Raw genomic sequence first — 18,235 nt, forward strand, 5'->3', positions numbered from 1 at the left:
ACATAATTTTTGCGAATCTGGCTCGTCTGTTATGTCATTAGAAATTTTTATTTTCTTTGAATTTTTAAGTATGATATTATGTGTTTTATAGTTGTCTATGGTAATCTGTCACATCCCACGTTTTTTAATTTGAATAATAACAGACCTTTTTTTAATTGGGTCCTTCTCACGAATATTTTTTTTTAATTATTACCAATTGTAATAAATCAGTTTTGTGATTTGAATCATGCTTAATCAAAAATACTATCTTTTCGTTTATTGTTTTTTTTATTTATTTTTGAGAGTTTGCATTTTAAAAGAACATACATATTACACAATCAAATAAACACCACTAATCTACATTAAAGCCTAAAGTAAATCGGTTTTAAATTTTTACAAAGTGAGTCATCGATTTACCTCAAAACAGTCAAATTATTCTAAATGTTTTACACATTTCAGTGTCATGTTTATCGACAACAAATTGAATTGAACACAAGGACATTGGATTTCCTTACTCGACACCGTTTAACATGTTCAAGAACGTTACAGCTTCCGATTTATTTAGTTCCTACATTATCGAATAATTTATCGGTACTTTTCGAATAGTGTTTTTATTCGAGTATTTCCGATACATATAACTAAATACATAATTGAGTAAGTTATTACTTTTCTTGCTTTCGATATTTCTTCAAAGTATAGGCATGAACTATTCTACGTTTTTGTGAATAAAAATGACGAAGATACTTTGTTTATTAATGTCATATTTGGCGTCCAATAAATCGATGGGTACCTATTTTTTATCATGCCTACAATTACATAGCAATTATTTACAAACAAAAAAAACTACCATGATTTTAACTAGAGAACATTTACTTAATTAAAATTCGATTGCGTCTCGCTAACACGAGTAGCTACTAAACGATTATATTTCATCGATTGTAAAATACTTTATGATGGTAACTATCTAATATATTTTGTACTAACAATGTTATTAAAGGGAATCGTTACTATCGAACGGTTTTACGATTTAACTAGCTGGCACCTACGTCTATTATATTGGAAAGCTTCGAATAAAATTGGATTGTTGAACATTTTTACTAAAAGTTTTATCAAGAGCTTTATCTAACCTATTCTTTGCCTCGATTTCCAATCTCAAAGTTTATTTAAAAATTATCATTTATTAGTTACGACTGTTTCTAAAAAACCTAAAACATTTCTTGAAATAATCAACAACAACTTCATAGGTACAATGTTACGTTTGTTTTCCTTAAAGATTTAACAGATAAGCAGTTACTATGCATCCTGTTATTTTATAGGTATGTCTTATTTAGAATGCAGTCAAGAACCAACCACAAAAAATCAGGTTATACCTACCTAAGATTCCAAAAGGAAAAGTCCTATAAGAAAACCAAAAATACCTTCACACTTCACGCCATCAAAATATTAAATCAACACCATAAAATGCAGGAGGTCACTGTTTACACAACAACTCGAGAATATTTTAATACATTTGACACGTTGATACTGCGCTTTCAACGTTCGTGAGTCGTCGGCAAATGTCGTCAGAGTTCGGTTTCGTAAGCGCGTGCGCGGCTCGCTAATTGTAATGGCGAAAGCAAACAGGTGCTCTGTGTATCTTATTCATTTAAACACAGATATTAGGTTCTATTGTAAAGGACACTAAAATCTGTGAAGGCTTGATTATTTTTTATGCTTGACTTTGAATTTTTATGTGCATTTTTAAAATCTTGTGTGGTCATGTGACTTTTTTGAAATGTTTGTTGCATTTTTACAGGAGGTGCTAAGAAGGGATGGGCAGTATGACTACAAAGTTTCAGTGTGAAGCTACGTATAAAAATGAAAGAATGAATTGTGTTAAAAATAGCAAGCAAAATGGAGGAGGATGAATGAAAGAAGAGGAAATGAAATCAATGAAAGACATATAAAAAACGTTTCAAATAAATTATAAAATATGTAATGTTGCAAGTGATGATGATGATTGGACAGTACATTGAAACATATAATACATACTTATAGATATTTATTTTACAGGAAAATAATTTTACAGAAATCAGTTGATATTAAACGAGTGAAAAGTCTCCATTTAGCGAAGTGTGTCACGAATAAGGTATTTGTGTCATCTCGTGAGTATATCAGGGAAATCTGTCAGACTCAAGACGGAACAAAAACTGACACGTTCATTAAACGATATTAAACCATATAGAAATTACTTGCTTCGTATGATTGTACTTATTTGTTTGTAAACTAAAACTTTCTACAAATCTTTAGGTATATAAAATACTTAACATTGAAAATAGTAATACAATTTAATGCATAAGATACCTTTGTTGTAGAACTTTCATCAAAACGTAGTTGTAAGATAACAGTCATACATATTGTCAAAAATACCAAAAACGACCATTTAAATCAAATTTTGTTGCGCAGATAACAAAATTGTTAAAGACATCGCAAATATTGAACATGTTATTGCAGCAATTGTAAATTACATACATCACACACAAACTTACAGTTTCAAATACTTTTAGTGATGAAATTCATATACCTAGTCATACATATTACATAGGTATAGCACGTAAACTTTTTAAATGGCACATTTTATTTCTCTTTACACAGCGTTTTCATTGTTAATAGTTCACTCGGACCAAACTGAGGCCAAAACGCGAACGATAACTTAATAAACTTAATAATAATGTTCAAAACAATTCACAACACGCGAGACTATCAATCAGTAAGTTTCTTAAAGCAATATTAACTTTAAAATAAATCGATTTTTGTGGCGCAATGCAAAATCAACTTTAACCACTGTGGAGATACGTCATTCATTCCCACGTCAGTAGAACTTAGTCTTAGAATGTAATAAGGTTGATTTTTGCTTGGCAAATTTTGGTTATATCCTACCGGAATAAGCGTTTCTAGCGAATCGGAAAAGATAATAGCTGAAAAGATATACAGAAATAATGTTCTTCCGCCGGCCTTAATACTCGTATTCGGAAATGTTCGGCTAAAACAATGCGTATTCGGTTACTCTGTACAGTTGGCAACACAAGCCTTACAGAAATTTTATGTGGTCACAATGGAATGGTTCATATTTTAGTAGTAGTTGTAGTATATTTTATGTAATAAAAAGATTGCAGAAAAAGAAAACGAACCAAAGTAGGTTTATTTGCAAATAAATTATTTCTATTTCTATTACGGCTATAGAAATAGAAATAATTTCTTTGCAAATAATGAGAATGTCAACCTCAGTCAAAATAATTTTATAAATGCGTGAACATAGTAAATTATTACTGCACCTAAAGTATTTTCGTATCGTCCATATGCGAAAGCTGAACTCTGATCAATTTCCATTGAAACTATACACTACACGACACAGTTACCCACAAAAATAAAACCATTAAATTTATAAGGTACAATTTTTTGAAATAACTTACGTTGCTAACTGTACACTTTAGTAGAAACATTTAGTTAAACGAATACCAAAAATATTTCGTCTAATTGCTTCATAATGTAACAGTCGAGTTAATTAATTGTTTGTCTTACAAACATTTGTGTAAAAATGTAATTACGTAATGTGTTAGTGTAGTAACAATACCAACTAGTTTGTTAAAATAGGCACTGTCATGATTATGTCATTTTGATATCTTAACTTATCATTTTCACTTTCCATACATATGTGATTGTATTATTTCCATCATCATCAATTGCCTAGCCTTTTCCCAACTATGTTGCGGTCGGCTTCCAATCTAACAGGATGCAGCTGAGTACTACTCTTTTACAAGGAACGACTGCATATCGGACCTCCTCAAACCAGTCACAAGCGTTTAAGAGTTATTTATCCATGAACAAAAAAATGGCTGCTACAAAAATTTACAAAACCCTAAAAAGAATACCAACTATAAAAGACCCTAAAATTATTTATTCTAATTTAATTTCAAGGCCAAAATTAACACACCTCACATCAAAATTTCAACAGACAGAATTAAAGATGGCCGACAAACATTAAAACATTCATTGATTTACCAATCAATCGAGTGCTAGTGAACTATGAGCGAGTGGCTTCATTCGCTACCGTGCACTCACACATGTAAATAGAACGCACACAAGCATATGTTTGTGTTACACAACTCGACGACCTGTCATTGTGAAGTTAACAGTATGGTACTAAAGATAGGGCTGTGTGTTTGTTTGTTTATGTGTTTTTGTTTGAATAGTGGTGATTTAATTGTTTAGAAGTTTTAATTTAAATAAATTATTTTGAGTTCGATTTGCAAAATATGTTTATGATGAAGCTTCGCAAGTCAGTATGTTTTCTTATTATGAAAACTGTAGATGTATATATTCAGTAGTAAATAGTATTTTATTTACCTTTAAGCAAATATTATAGCATCGATAGTTGTTTTTCTCTTATGAAAAAATACAAAACTTCTTTACTGTCCGAGTAACAAGTATGTTAAATTAACATTTAAGTAAACTGGTTTTATAATTATTGATAATAGAACTAGCAATTAATTTTATTAAACTAGCAATTAACTTGTACTATTGTAATCAATTTTCTAAAACAAACAATTTCACTCATAATAAAAATCACAATCAGAATAAAAAACACTACATAAAAAAAAACTACAAAATTTCTCCATCCACCAGCCCTATATAAAAACGTTATTTGTAACCCATAACAAAGCGGTTAACCGGACCATTAGTTCTATTGTAGCCTATCAAATTGTAGCTCAAACATTACCTACTCTATTGTGTCAAGCTTTTTTGAAAAAAAGAGTAATATAGGTCCATGTGTCGAAATGTTTTTGACTGTACCGTGGGATCATTGAACAGTCGCCAATATATTTGACTAGGCAAATTTCCACATTTTCGCCCGCGACCTGTAGGAACTACTCCAAGTACCGGGATAAAATATAGCCTATCCTACTCTGGAAGAGTGTAGCTTTCGAAAAGTGTGAATAAAATTTTCAAATCAGTTCGGTATTTTCTACGCCTTTAGAGTATAAATGTTATATTAAGTATAGAAGTATGTATTGATGACACAAAATTTGCATTAAGTGAATCTTGTTGATTTTTTGTCCAGAAAAAAGTGTGAAGTGCAACACTGTGTTTGGATTAAGCTCTCTTTCGTGTTTGTTTACGGTAGTAATTTATTAAGAGCTCTTACTGGGGAAACAGTCTCAGTAAGAAATCGAAGCTGAGTAAATAATAAACAGCGTACAATGACAAAACAATTTTATTTATTGATTTATTTACTAACTAGGATAAAATGTAGCCTACAGCCTTTCACAGTAAATGTGCTACCTAATACTGAAAGATTTTTAAGTTGGTCCAGTAGTCTCTATGTAGTTAATAGTTAAAAAAATTGCTTTTATAACTACAGCTAAAAGACGAAATAAATAATACATTTTAATAGCGCTATTTTTTAGTCTTCAAGAATTACCATAATAAAAACTTCACATCATACACGTATTAATCAAAGGTTTTTGTTTCCCAAATTAAAATTCAATCAAATTCTCACCAACAAAGTAAAAATCTATAAACTGTGTATGACATAATCTCTGCAGTGGATTTCTTAAGAACTGTTGTAATTCCATTTTGGGGCCTTGGCGAGTACGTACCTACTGCATACATTATACATGTACATTTGCATACTCCTAAACTCAAGTAAATCTCTGTATTTTTTAAGTAAATAATAATTATTTCCTATGTTTGAAGTTCCTTGTATGATGCTCTGTTTGTTAAGATCTTTTAATATTGTTTTAATTGTGTAGTTGTTCGTTTTGTACTTTATAACGTGTGCTATATTTAGCGACTTTCTTTGTGACGAATGTAGTAGATATATACAATATTTTTTTTCTTTTCATGAATGAGATGATTTTTTTTAAATACAGATAAGTTAAGTTATATTTTGCTGAAGTAAGTGCCAACCCTAAGAAAATCTCAAGATGTTATGAGTTAAGATTTTACATTACTAGGTATTTCATCAAAAGAAACAGCAATTAATTTGTACATGCTTATCCCTAAGTTAAGCTTCTAATTGCCTAAATGCAGTCTTTACGACCAGCGGTTACATGACAGAATACTAAATGGCAGGCAATAAAGCTTGTATTGTACTTATAGCTGACCTCAAAAATCCTGTTTAGTCTAGGAAAATCTTTATACTATTTTGTAAATATCTGCACATACAATAAACTTTAGTACCTATATTATACGAATTATTATTTTATTATACCTAATAACACACATAATTTTCCCTTCAAATCATTAAATAAATATGTCGGAAAGATCTAAAGATGATTATCACACGCAAGAAATATTAATGCGAGAGTATGATAGGTTTGCGTGCGGCTTCGAGAAAACGCAACGAACGCGCGACTCGGCGTAATATGCGAGAAGCCGCTACACTTTCGTAGCCCCGCGCTACGCATACAAAAGATATCAACGAGCGCCACTAAAATTTCCTACACAATTTTCTTCCAAACTTTTACTAAACTAAAAAAAATCTACGAACAATTTCGTGCACTCATTTTTATTTTTCTAACTTTAGAGAAACAGTTTCTACAAAAGAAATAATTGCGAAATTGTTTCCCTCGCGAAACGAGACGACATTGTGTAACACACCAAACTACGAACAATTACGCGACGTCTGATTAAAATAAGCGAAAAAACACTCACCGCTTGCAAAAACTGTTTGGTTATAAGTGAAAGTCGCTCCGGTGGTCGCGACTGGTGGGATTTTGTAAACACTGAATATTCACACAACACTGTTTGGATCACTTTGTGGGGTTGGAGCACACTTAGGGGTGTTTTTGGGGGATAAAGTTCGTTGGTCCTTGGGTTTGAATTTGGCGCGGGTGTGCGCTCATCGGCGCGGGCGCACGGGACGGCTGGCGGCAAGAGACTGCGCGCGCAACTCCCACCATCGCCGCCCGAAATACTAATCACCTTGCTATCGAGACTGTGATTGAGGCGCGCGTGATAAGAGATCGCGACTGATAGATGGAAAAAAATTGCCTTGTAAAGAGGTTTTTCTTCGAAATTATGGAGGTTTATTAGCTGTAGAGAGTTTCACTTTAATGTTTGTACGTATACCATTGCACATAGGTTATGAAAGCCGCCTACCCGGGGCTAGCTAAAGACAGTTCCTTGTATGTTTCTGTGCAAGATACCTAACTCAGTTAACTATCAAACAGAAAGAGCTAATCAGTTTAATTTTTTTCCACTTATCCGTAAGGCTATGTTTCTCGATACCTGAGCATTAATAACTTCCAATAACCAAAAATAAATTATTTGTACCACAAAACTAAAATAAACAACACCAATCTTTCTAAAACCCTCTGTTACTTATAACTTGTACCACACACCACACAAGGTGAGACGGATCTAGATACGGCGTGTCATTTCTCTACACATCAGAGGCTAAGTGACAAAAGGTCGCAGGATAGGAAACTGTGACGTCACAAACCGGAGTCCAATGCCAAAGATACGTCACTTACCTATAACTTACTTACTTATAGTCATTTGGAATTTTGTACTTGACCTTGAGAATTATCGAGAGATGACGTGATTTTTTTCGGGTATTTTGGGGTCTTTTGATCAGGTTTTTTTGAGGGTTGTTGAGAATAATTTAAAATAAATCAAAAATATTTGAGACTCAGTACCTAATTTTATACAAATTGGATAATTCTGAAATCATACTATAAATAAAACAAACGCTAGGATGACCATTTTAAGGGTCAAGTTATATTTTAATAATATTTTTACCCAGAACAAGATTTAAAGTTGATGCAGAAGTTGTAAGGGGTCCAAGTACAAATGCTATGAATTAAATTTTCTATTAAGAATCAAAGAAACAACATTTTTACTTCGTTACCTTGACTATCTTCCTAAATGTGTCATCGATAACCGATTTCTCTATAAACATAAAATATTTCGACCTTACTAGCTTGGAAATTCAATATAAATCAGCATTTAAGTTTATTTTCTTTATCAAGTCATTGTATAACAAAATACCAAATAATAGTAAACACTCGTAAATCACTACAGATACTAATAAAAGTGTCGGTAAGAAATGGAGAATTCGAAAAAAAGAAGTTGTTTGATATTAGTTATTTACATTAATTATCGCATTTATAAAGTAATACACAAGATTATACTTAGTATTACTAACAACATAAATATTGCACGTATTATAACCACACAATAGAAGATGAGTTAATTATTATCTCTACAGCAAAAAGTAGCAACTGATATTGGAGAAACCCAAACATACTCATACTAACCGCCATCTGATCTACCAAGAACCTTCTGTCTAACTAGACCAATACACCAATAACACATGCAAGAAACAAAGCTAATATTGATGAACTATAAAAAAATAATCACCATAAGAACTTTATTCATATAATTTCAACATAACAATCGATAAATAATCGAATTGAAATCGATCTTAATCAGCGATTTGAAACAGTCGGACAAAAAGTGTGAACGGATCGGCGATTCTTAATGAGAGATCAATTTTAGTGTAGTTGGCATGCATAATGTCGAGTGGACACAAAGGATTGAGATAAATGATGGAAAAATATAGTTAAGTGGAAAATGATGTTCCACCATTAAGTAAAAAAAAGTTGGTTAAGAATACTTTTTTCAGTCATCCATTATAGTGGATGATTGTCCACCTTATGTAATCACCAACACATTGGATCTTGTTATCTGAATAAATAATTTATTATTAAGGACAAAGCGACTAGATGTTTATCCCTTTGAAAACTAATACATATATCCCCGTTTATAATTTTCATATTAGTCGTATTATGCAAATATTTAAGCAGAAACTTTATAATAGGTACTATGTAGGTAACTACTCAATATAAAAATACAATTATATGTTCTTCCTTCCCCGAAACAGAAATATCTTTGCAACATTCTAAATAGTGTTTTACTAAATGTCAAGGGATATTGTTATATTATTGCGACAGCTTAATTAACTCAGTCGTGTGTATTGTAGCATTGAAACAATACGAATGTGTCTAGTTTGACAAAACTTAGAAAAACATAATAACTTATCAACGTCAAAATACTTATCCTTACTAATATTTTAAATGCGAAATTAAATTTGTTTTCTAACGACTAAACCGATTAAGACCAAAATTAGCAGGGTGATAGGTAGTACTCCGGAAACGGAGGTTCTCTAAGATAATAATAATTTCCTCGGGATACGGTATTTAAAATCTATTAAATTATAAAGCACGCTTTACACCTTGACAGTATGACAAAAACATAATTTACTGATCTGTAACCTTAAAACACCCAAAAATTCCGCATTATATGTACTTTTCGACCTATACCCTATATAACGGTGACCCTAACTGCACTATGTCAATATAAATCTGCTTTGTAATGCTCGTTCTCAAAATAACAATAGCATTTAAAACATTAAAGATCAAACAGTCGAATGTCACGGACCATGAACTAGTAAAAACATGCACGCATCAGGAAATCCTAATTTATATCCGTGAATGCACATGTTTTTATAAATATGTATCATTTTGAAGGGGAAGTACTAGATACAGTGTGTTTAAAAACTAGTGCAAAAGCTTGTGACGTACAATTTTATTTAAAACTAGCTGTTTTGCCGTGGTTTCACTGACGTCCCGTGTGAACGGGATATAAATATAGCCTATGTTACTAGGGAAGAGTATGGCTTTGAAGTCAACAGTAAAATCATAAAAAAAAAAACAAACAAAAGAATGGGAACTCTTTATTATATTAGTATAGCATACTACAGCAGATTATGCAAAACGAGACCATGCAAATCTACTTTTTTCTAGATACCTAAAAATAAAAGGAAATATCAATACCTAGTCTAAAATCTAAAGTACAGTTTCCACGTAAAATGACTATCAACGTTAATATAAAATGTGTAAATTACATTCCTTGAAATTAGTCTAATAAACGAGCTCTATCACTGTCTAAATTTTCCCACAATAACATTGAATAATAAGCAAACAGAATACCCAAAGGTCATCACCAAAAAAATATTCCATCTTTAACCAACATAATTGTAAGTGATTCAATGAAATAGAAAACCAGCAATCATCTGAAAGTAATATTTCCAAGCAATTGATTCAAAGCTGAGTCAATGGTCAGCGAAATTGCCCAGACGACTCATTCCCTATCGTCTATTGAGACATTGACCTGCTTTTATAGAACCTTGACACAGTAACCTAGACATTACCACTTCCTGGCTTCTTAAATTATTTCTCGAAACAAATCTTTTAGAAATTTTTCCAACTTTTGAGTCATTCTTGAGAAATTATTTCATGAGTGGTGTAATTGATTTGTGATTCTGCATGTCTGCATTTTATTATGCAAGACAATTATGTGTAATGATTATTCATAAAACCTTTTCATAACATTTCACTATATGTACTTTCAATCTAATATCATAATTATACTTATTGCATATATAGGTATCCGAGAACGACGTCACGGATAGAGCGAAGTGGAGAAGAAAAATAAGGAAAGCTGACCCCACCACAATGTGCGATGCATAGCAGGAAAGAGAGAGATACTTATTGCATATACCTAAGCCGTTATAAAAACAAAAAAACATCATATTTTTAACCAAGTTCCCAAAAAGGAGGAGGTTCTCAATTTGTCTGGATCTTGTTATTTGTTACCTATCTATTTTCCATACCCACTAATAATTATTATAGTTGAAATTTATTTCAATGAAATATATCAATGTCAGTTACATACCTAAGACATACCAAATCGTACATACTTTCATTCACCAAACAATGTCCCTATCATCGTTAAACACACTAGCTCTGACATCCGACTCCTCCTCATCATCCCACGCGATTCGAAGATTAGTTGTATCTTCGTTTGCTCACACGATGTGAACTGTCAAACTGTAGGACGGATAGCATTGAAGGCACCTCAGACGATTAACTTAGCTATTTAAATAAGTAACATAATGAAGTCCTAATACTGTCTAAATGTAAGCAACAAGAAAACGAACCAAGAATTTTAGAGTGCAAGTGCTAAATTAATTGTGACTTTGACTATGGTGATAAACTCTTGTTGCTGTCTAGATATGACCCATACTTTATTATCTAGTACACACTTTCATCATAACTTGCATAGAAGTTCTCATAATCACAACTAAGTCAGCTTTCATCTCTCTTATACCTCCATTCAAATCAAAACTTTATCCTCAACGTGCAACATTGCGTCAAGTTTATCAACTTTACGTCACAATGCACAAAACTTTAGTGTTACCAAATTGACGCAACAGAACAGTAGTTCGAAACGCGCGCAAGCGCACGTAGTCATCACACGTTACGTGTCAAGATTGACGATAAAAGGTCAAATGCACTATTACCCTTCTTTAAATGGGTTTATGCTTAGGAACCTAACTTGTAATGTGTTAAAAACAAAAATCTTTATGCCAAAAAAAATATTTAACTAATATTGATTAACTTGATAGGGACTTTGTTAATTGTAAAAATAGGTGCAAGCCGCTGGATTTTCAATCGTTCGATTTTGCATTGATCACTAATCTGCAGTTTTTTATTATTTTTTACATCAATAAATGGTCTTTTATAAAATTTTAAGCATATTTTTTTAATATCAAATCCTCATCCTCATTCAGTTGGAATGAGGATGAGGATCATCAAAACAAAATCGATTCTCGCAATCGAGACATCTGTAAGTGCCTTAGCTTTATCAACGTGTTCACTCGCATCGGCATTGACCCACATGCAAGTATCGATATTCGGTTACAACACTACTCGGTGACGAATACACCTCTATAATTATCGTGTCATTTGTATATTTAAATTTTTACTCTATGCCCTCGACATTATTGAACAGGTTTGTATCTTCTTGATTAGATTTTGAATTACAGTTGTCTTTTGTTTTGGAATGAGCTGTGCTATTAAGGGCAATAAGCTAAGCAGCCTGATATTTATATATATAGGAGTAAGTAAATCACGACTTTATTACAAAGACGTAAGGTTGAAAGTGAAATGACAGTGTATTTTCTTGTTGTTTTTTTTACAGATGACGATTTAATCAATGAATTACTCAAGTGTTTTGTTTAGATCCATTGAAGTTTTGACTAGCGAGACCGTGGTTAGTGAAGTTCACATTTTGATGGTGTACTATCCTGTTTTTAGTTCCATCTACGTCCAGTACCTACTTAGTGTATCACAAGCAACTAGCATAGGATTTATTATTTCGCTAAAGAGTAACGATATAAGTAATGCTGTGTTTCGTCATCAGCCTATCGCAGTCCACTGCTGGACATAGGCCTCTCCAAGTGCACGCCACTGGGATCGATTTTGGCTTCTCGCATCATGCTGTGTTTAGTTGCTGAAAAAATGGGCTTCCCAACATTTACTAAAAATAGAAGGAACTTAGTACAAATATATCCGTACTTATTCATGTAATGTTTAAATAATGATGTCATGACAATGATCTCATATGGAATTCGGTTAGTGTCACCATTTTTTATGGGGCCAGTCCACTACCTCATGAATCGGAGCTCAACATTATTGGCACGTCATAGTTAAGTACTTGGGCCTCGGGTGTTTTATAAATACAGCAAAAGTATTATGCAGAAGTACCAACAGCCACTGACGTACCTAATATCTGCTGTCTGAGTACGGAGATTGCAATTTGTGTCAGAAGCAAGTTCCATCCTCCGAGCCTTTTCCCAAACTATGTTGGGGTCGGCTTCCAGTCTAATGTGACGGACTCAGCTGAGTACCAGTGCTTTACAAGAAGCGACTGCCTATCTGACCTGCTCAACCCAGTTGCCCGGGCAACCTGATACCCCTTGGTTAGACTGGTGTCAGACTTACTGGCTTCTGACCACTCGTAACGAATGCCAAAGATGTTCAATGGCCATTCAAGAGAAAAAAAATGGTGAAACAGCGAGTACTAGATGAAATTTTAACAAAAATGTAGGCTTCTTCAAGTCGACGAATTTAAATGAATGCAGAGAAAGGAAGATAACTATGCCAACAGAAGTTCAATAATTCAACAACAATTTAACATTCAGAATTGCCTTTCTGCCACTGTTCTACACTGTGTCATCAATCTCATATTCTGGTAAAACCCATTCAGAAAGAACTGTGACGTGTCAATCTGGAGAGTGGACAAAACCACCAGCATGCAATAATCAACCTTACACTTCGATCATAAGGTTCATAATCGCTTGTTCAGAAAGAAGGAATACTTCGACCTTGGGTAATCCTTTGTAAAACGATACTTTAGTACAACAGTCATAGTTTATTTATGATAATTGAGAAGGAACTAGTAATTGGGTATATACTACATTATATACGATGGTTCTTTATAGATTTCTACCGTCTACCGTTCTTAGAGAGATTACCATTTGAAATCGTAGAAAGTAAGAGTAGAACGCATTTGTAGATAAATAAAGATTTATTTTTAACAAACCACAAACATAATTAAGTTTCATTTTAATGAATTGATGGGTTTCGGCTGTCATTAAAACGCATATGAAAGTCGTTACAGGGCCCCGATTCTCCTAAGTTAATAATGTCAAAATCTAATATAAATCGAATCGCAATATGATCGATAGCAGTTTTAACCATATCGGGCATTCTGCTACTAATAAAAGACCAATCGTATTCGATTGACATTTGATTGGTGTGCGATTGGTCTGCTATTTTGATGATTTTGGTCTATACGGTAGTTTGCTGTACAATCATTTTGCAATCGTAAATCATTTGCAGACAAAATGATTCATTATTGAATGACAGAAAAGGATAAAAACGTTTATTTCAAAGAAAAAATAGCGGAATGCCACATACGCTTCAATCGTAATCGAGTCGGGATTGGATTTCAGTCGAATCGAGTCGAACGTCAATCGAAGGTCGCTTGAGTAAAATTAGGAGAATCGGGCCCCAGGTAGTCAAAGGCCCGAAACTTAGATAACCAATGTTACCAAGGGATATCGGGTTCCCAGGGTAACTGGGTTGACAAGGATAGATAGGACATGAACATATGAACAGTGATACTCAGCTGCACCCGTTTAGACGGACGCTAATTCAAACATAGTTGGCAAAAGGTTAGGCAGATGAGATGATGTTGGCAGATGAATAAACTCTATCAAATAAAATTCTATTGTAAATCTATTAGTTCCTAATATATTCACAGAACCTTTCCCCCTAATTGTTATCACATCTGTCATTTAATTCACATTCAGATAGAGGTACACCAACTACCAATTGAAATCGAATTAATGAAATCGAGACTGCCGTTACATCTCGATACCTAATTAGTGACGTAAGTATCGATAAGCGGCTTGTAATGTGGTTTCGAAATATCGAATATAGGATGATGTGAAATTGAAAATATAAATTGTGATGTACTTATTGTTGTTGAGATTTAAATGTTAAGTATGTTATTATTAAAAGTTTAAGATTGTGCAATTTTGCTTTACTAAGGGCATGGCCAATTAAAACATTGGTTACATCAGTGTAATGTCAGATCGTCACTACATAATTATCATTAACTTTATTCGTCATACACTACGTTTTCATACCTAAATAAAACATTAACAGCCTTGCTAAAAAAACTTTTAAACATCTGTTGAACACGTGTTTAAAAAAAAGCGTGCTTGCAAAACGGACCTTATTTCGACGTCATAATCTGTAATTTTTTAGACAAGTGTTCATCGGATGTTTAAACGACAAACGACGAATTTGACGTTTTTATGGTACGACCATATACGTTTAAATAACTTTTCTTGGTTAACTAAACTTAGCCTTAAAAGCTTGTGTTGGCGTATTCCAGAAATCACTACACAATTAAGAACCCTTTTATGGTGTTTTGTAAATAAAACGGAAAGTTCATTGACCCTTTAGGCCTTATTTACTTTTCTTAGTCATTGTTACGTCACGCGTACACTATGAATTTTAAATATTTATAGAGCAGTAATAGAGGTGTGACGATTATCGTGTAATCACGATAATTATATTTATTTAATAAGCATTAGTTATTTTTATATGATAATCTGTAAATATGTATGTATGGTGTAAATATTAGAAACAAGGAAGGTAAAAACAAAATATGAAAGTGGTTCTAAACCAGATAATTGGAATTGCAATTTAATGATGATACAGCGTTTCTGAACGAACTTTCACGGTCAGTGCGAAACCACTTAGTGCGTAGTTGAGTAATATATCTGCCTACATAAAGAATATATTATACATAAGAATATATTAGAATAGGCTCTACTATATTTTACTTGATCAACAAGATTCACAATCAAATTGTATTGGTCTCTTAACTGTCTTCGAAGTTAAGTAGGTATTACTTATTATGCCCATGCTATTTTACAATCTTTTGCTGGATAAGAAAAGTAAGTAGGTAGTTTTTATTAAGTTGTTAATATTTGTCAACAAATAAACAAATATTAAATAGGACCTTGTAAAAATATATCTACATAGTGACACATTACCGCACCTACACAAAGTCTAGACTCTAGACCACATTTTGCATTATTCATTACAATACTCTTGATTTCAAAGGAATTTTGCTTCGAATAAACATTATCGAACATAATATACGAATAATGGATATTTGCGCAGCACTATTATAATAAAATTATAATGGAGAACGTAATGACAAGCGGAGATGTCATAACGGAAAATCTCCTAAAAAATTAACGCACCAAAATGCGGGTATTTGGGTGACGAAAAGCATTTATGGCTATGCTCTCGTAAACTTTCTTTGAAACCCGCCCATTTTTTGCAAAACCAAAAATCATCGACAGATTTGTCAAGGAACCGAAACGCCACGTTAGATTACTCGTAACTGATCGTTTTGGTCACGCCTAATGCACGTTTTGGACCTAGAAGAAGGCGCTTGAGCTACCAGCCTTATAGCATCTCTGCTCATTCCTTCCTCTGTGAAAATTATTCACACCTTTTTCGTAGGTGTGTAAACAAGCGGGTTGCCATAGAAACGAGTGGTTTTTCCTTATTTTAACTGGAAAACAAGTCTAGATCTTTTTGGTGTACATTGTGATGACCATAATGTACTGTTATATATTTGGAACAAGGTATGTAACCTCTTTAGTATTTAAATCTATTAATTGCGTATAAATAATGTTGTTATTTCAATTATCTTGTTTGAGACTTAATTGGGATTCGTGCTGTTCTAAATTGAAGGAAGGCATTTGAAATGATTACCTACTTGGTAAGTAGTGGAATTTAACGTTACTATCGATTTATTTGCTGGATTTAACGTTAAGTGATGCTTTACATCTTGTTGCTGCATATTTCATTTGAGAGCTTTGCTATTAGATTCTATAATGAGGAACACCCAAAATTTGTGTTTTTATGTAGGTCTGTCTTTATAATCAAGTCAGAATAAATTACCAAAGCAACTAAGGTACCTACTATATTCACATAGTTAACTTCGCGCCTTTTGGTTTATACTGAGCCTTTTGGTTATATTTTAAGAAATCAAAAAAATAAGGAAAAACTTCTTCAAGGAACTCTTCATCATCTAAATATAGCACTCGCAACTAACAATTTGGGGATGGCCCTTAAAACTTTATAGGGGGAGTATACATTATAATAAATATTTGGTAAAATATTTCACAAGATTTTAATATCTGATAGGGGTATAAAAATTAGCCGTTGCACGAATCGCGATCGATATTACAAGAGGCGTGACTTTGATTCGCTGCGCGTACGCACATAAATCACAATATCAATTAGAACTTTCTTTAGAAAGAATAATTAAATACTGTTTTTGTAATTCAGTGTTGTTTGCAATGTTTGTATGGAATCGGTGATACGGAGATGTGAATGTAGTAAATCTTAGTTGGCCGTACAGATGAATAATTTTGAGGCTTTTGATGATAGAATATTTTAAAAAATATAGAATTGAAATAGTGATTTTGCAGCAAACAAAGCTCGGCTATCAAAGAACATTAGTTCAGAACCTATGTCTTATTTTCACGCAATTTATAGACAAAAATTATCGACACATCGATCCTCTTTGATATCAAAATCCAATATTTTAATTTCATATGATAAATACACGTAATATTTTGAACGCACGCACTTTATATGAGAACCGTTCGAAATTGGAATACATTTAAAATTTAAAAACGTCGACATTTCCGTGATGTATGACCGCGGCGGGAGTACATTTAAAAAACTATTACTCTTAACACGATTCCCAAATGAATCCTCAATTGGTTTAAAAAAGGAACGCGGAATCGATTTAATAATTCGAATTTGGAATTATAATTGTAACACAATTAGCTTCTGCTGTGTGGTGGTTGTGGTAATTCAAACTGTGGGCACTAAAAAGTTTATCATTGTTAGTAGAAAGCAAAAGAAAGGAGCCTGTAGAAAACTCAGTAGCTTTATATAGGTACAGGAAGTACGGGCTATACAGGAAAAATCATCAACAATATTGGCACATAGTGTAACAGGAAAATTTTTGATACTTTTTTAACATTTTGATGTACGAAAGCATTTGCTACCTCTTTCACCTATCAAAAAAATATTTTTTGACTTGTTGTACTTTTAATTTTGTCCATCCTACGACGTAATATAAATATGTCACTACATTATTTAGTCGCAAATAAAAATCGCACCAGCCCCGATCGCGATGAAGCAATATTTCGATATTAAAGAAATTCTTTTTATTTTGTATGAGCGTTACAAATTGTAGCATTTAATTTTGTTACGTTTGTGAACTTATTCGATTTGATATTTTCCTGTATGATCTTACAATTATGGACTTAAGATATGAGGACCATTTTATATGGTAAGTTACATAAAAATAAAGATAAAAAGTCATTTATTCAAAGTAGGCAGAAAATCAGCACTTATGAAGGTCAAGTTTACATAAGACAGCCCCCAAAATCGCTCGCCTTTAAAAACAAAACTTTAAAACATCAGAATCTGCAAATTCTTTGACTTACCGATATATACATTATCCAGTGCTTAACTACCTATCCTATATTTTATTTGCATAAATGTGGACGAAGAGTTAAGAAGGAGCTAAGTAATATTTAATCATTGATTTAAAAGAATTCCCTCAAAAATACATTTCATAAAGTCCAAACAAGAAGTGTGGGTGTTCCATTCCACGCATCGGTTTCTTCACAAGAACGCGTCCCTTCAGGCAGTAACTGACGTGTTACAGGATTTAAATCAGTGCGCGTAAA

At 32.8% G+C, this 18,235-nt stretch overlaps 1 protein-coding gene across 2 annotated transcripts in view; it reads right to left on the bottom strand.

The window, feature by feature from the left end:
• LOC110372922 (uncharacterized) overlaps positions 1-18,235 on the bottom strand; it is a 161,160-nt gene that overhangs the window by 102,283 nt on the left and 40,642 nt on the right. Inside the window, exon 1 of one of the 2 annotated variants that reach the window (XM_021329948.3) lies at positions 6,676-6,919. The exons of the other annotated variant lie outside the window; for it this stretch is intronic. The gene's annotated coding sequence lies outside the window, so the exon portion shown is untranslated. Of the gene's footprint in view, positions 1-6,675; positions 6,920-18,235 lie in introns of those variants that run through there. 2 annotated transcript variants of the gene reach the window in all.

The sequence above is a fragment of the Helicoverpa armigera genome, chromosome 3 (assembly GCF_030705265.1).
Source record: "Helicoverpa armigera isolate CAAS_96S chromosome 3, ASM3070526v1, whole genome shotgun sequence".
NCBI classification, from domain to species: domain Eukaryota; kingdom Metazoa; phylum Arthropoda; class Insecta; order Lepidoptera; family Noctuidae; genus Helicoverpa; species Helicoverpa armigera.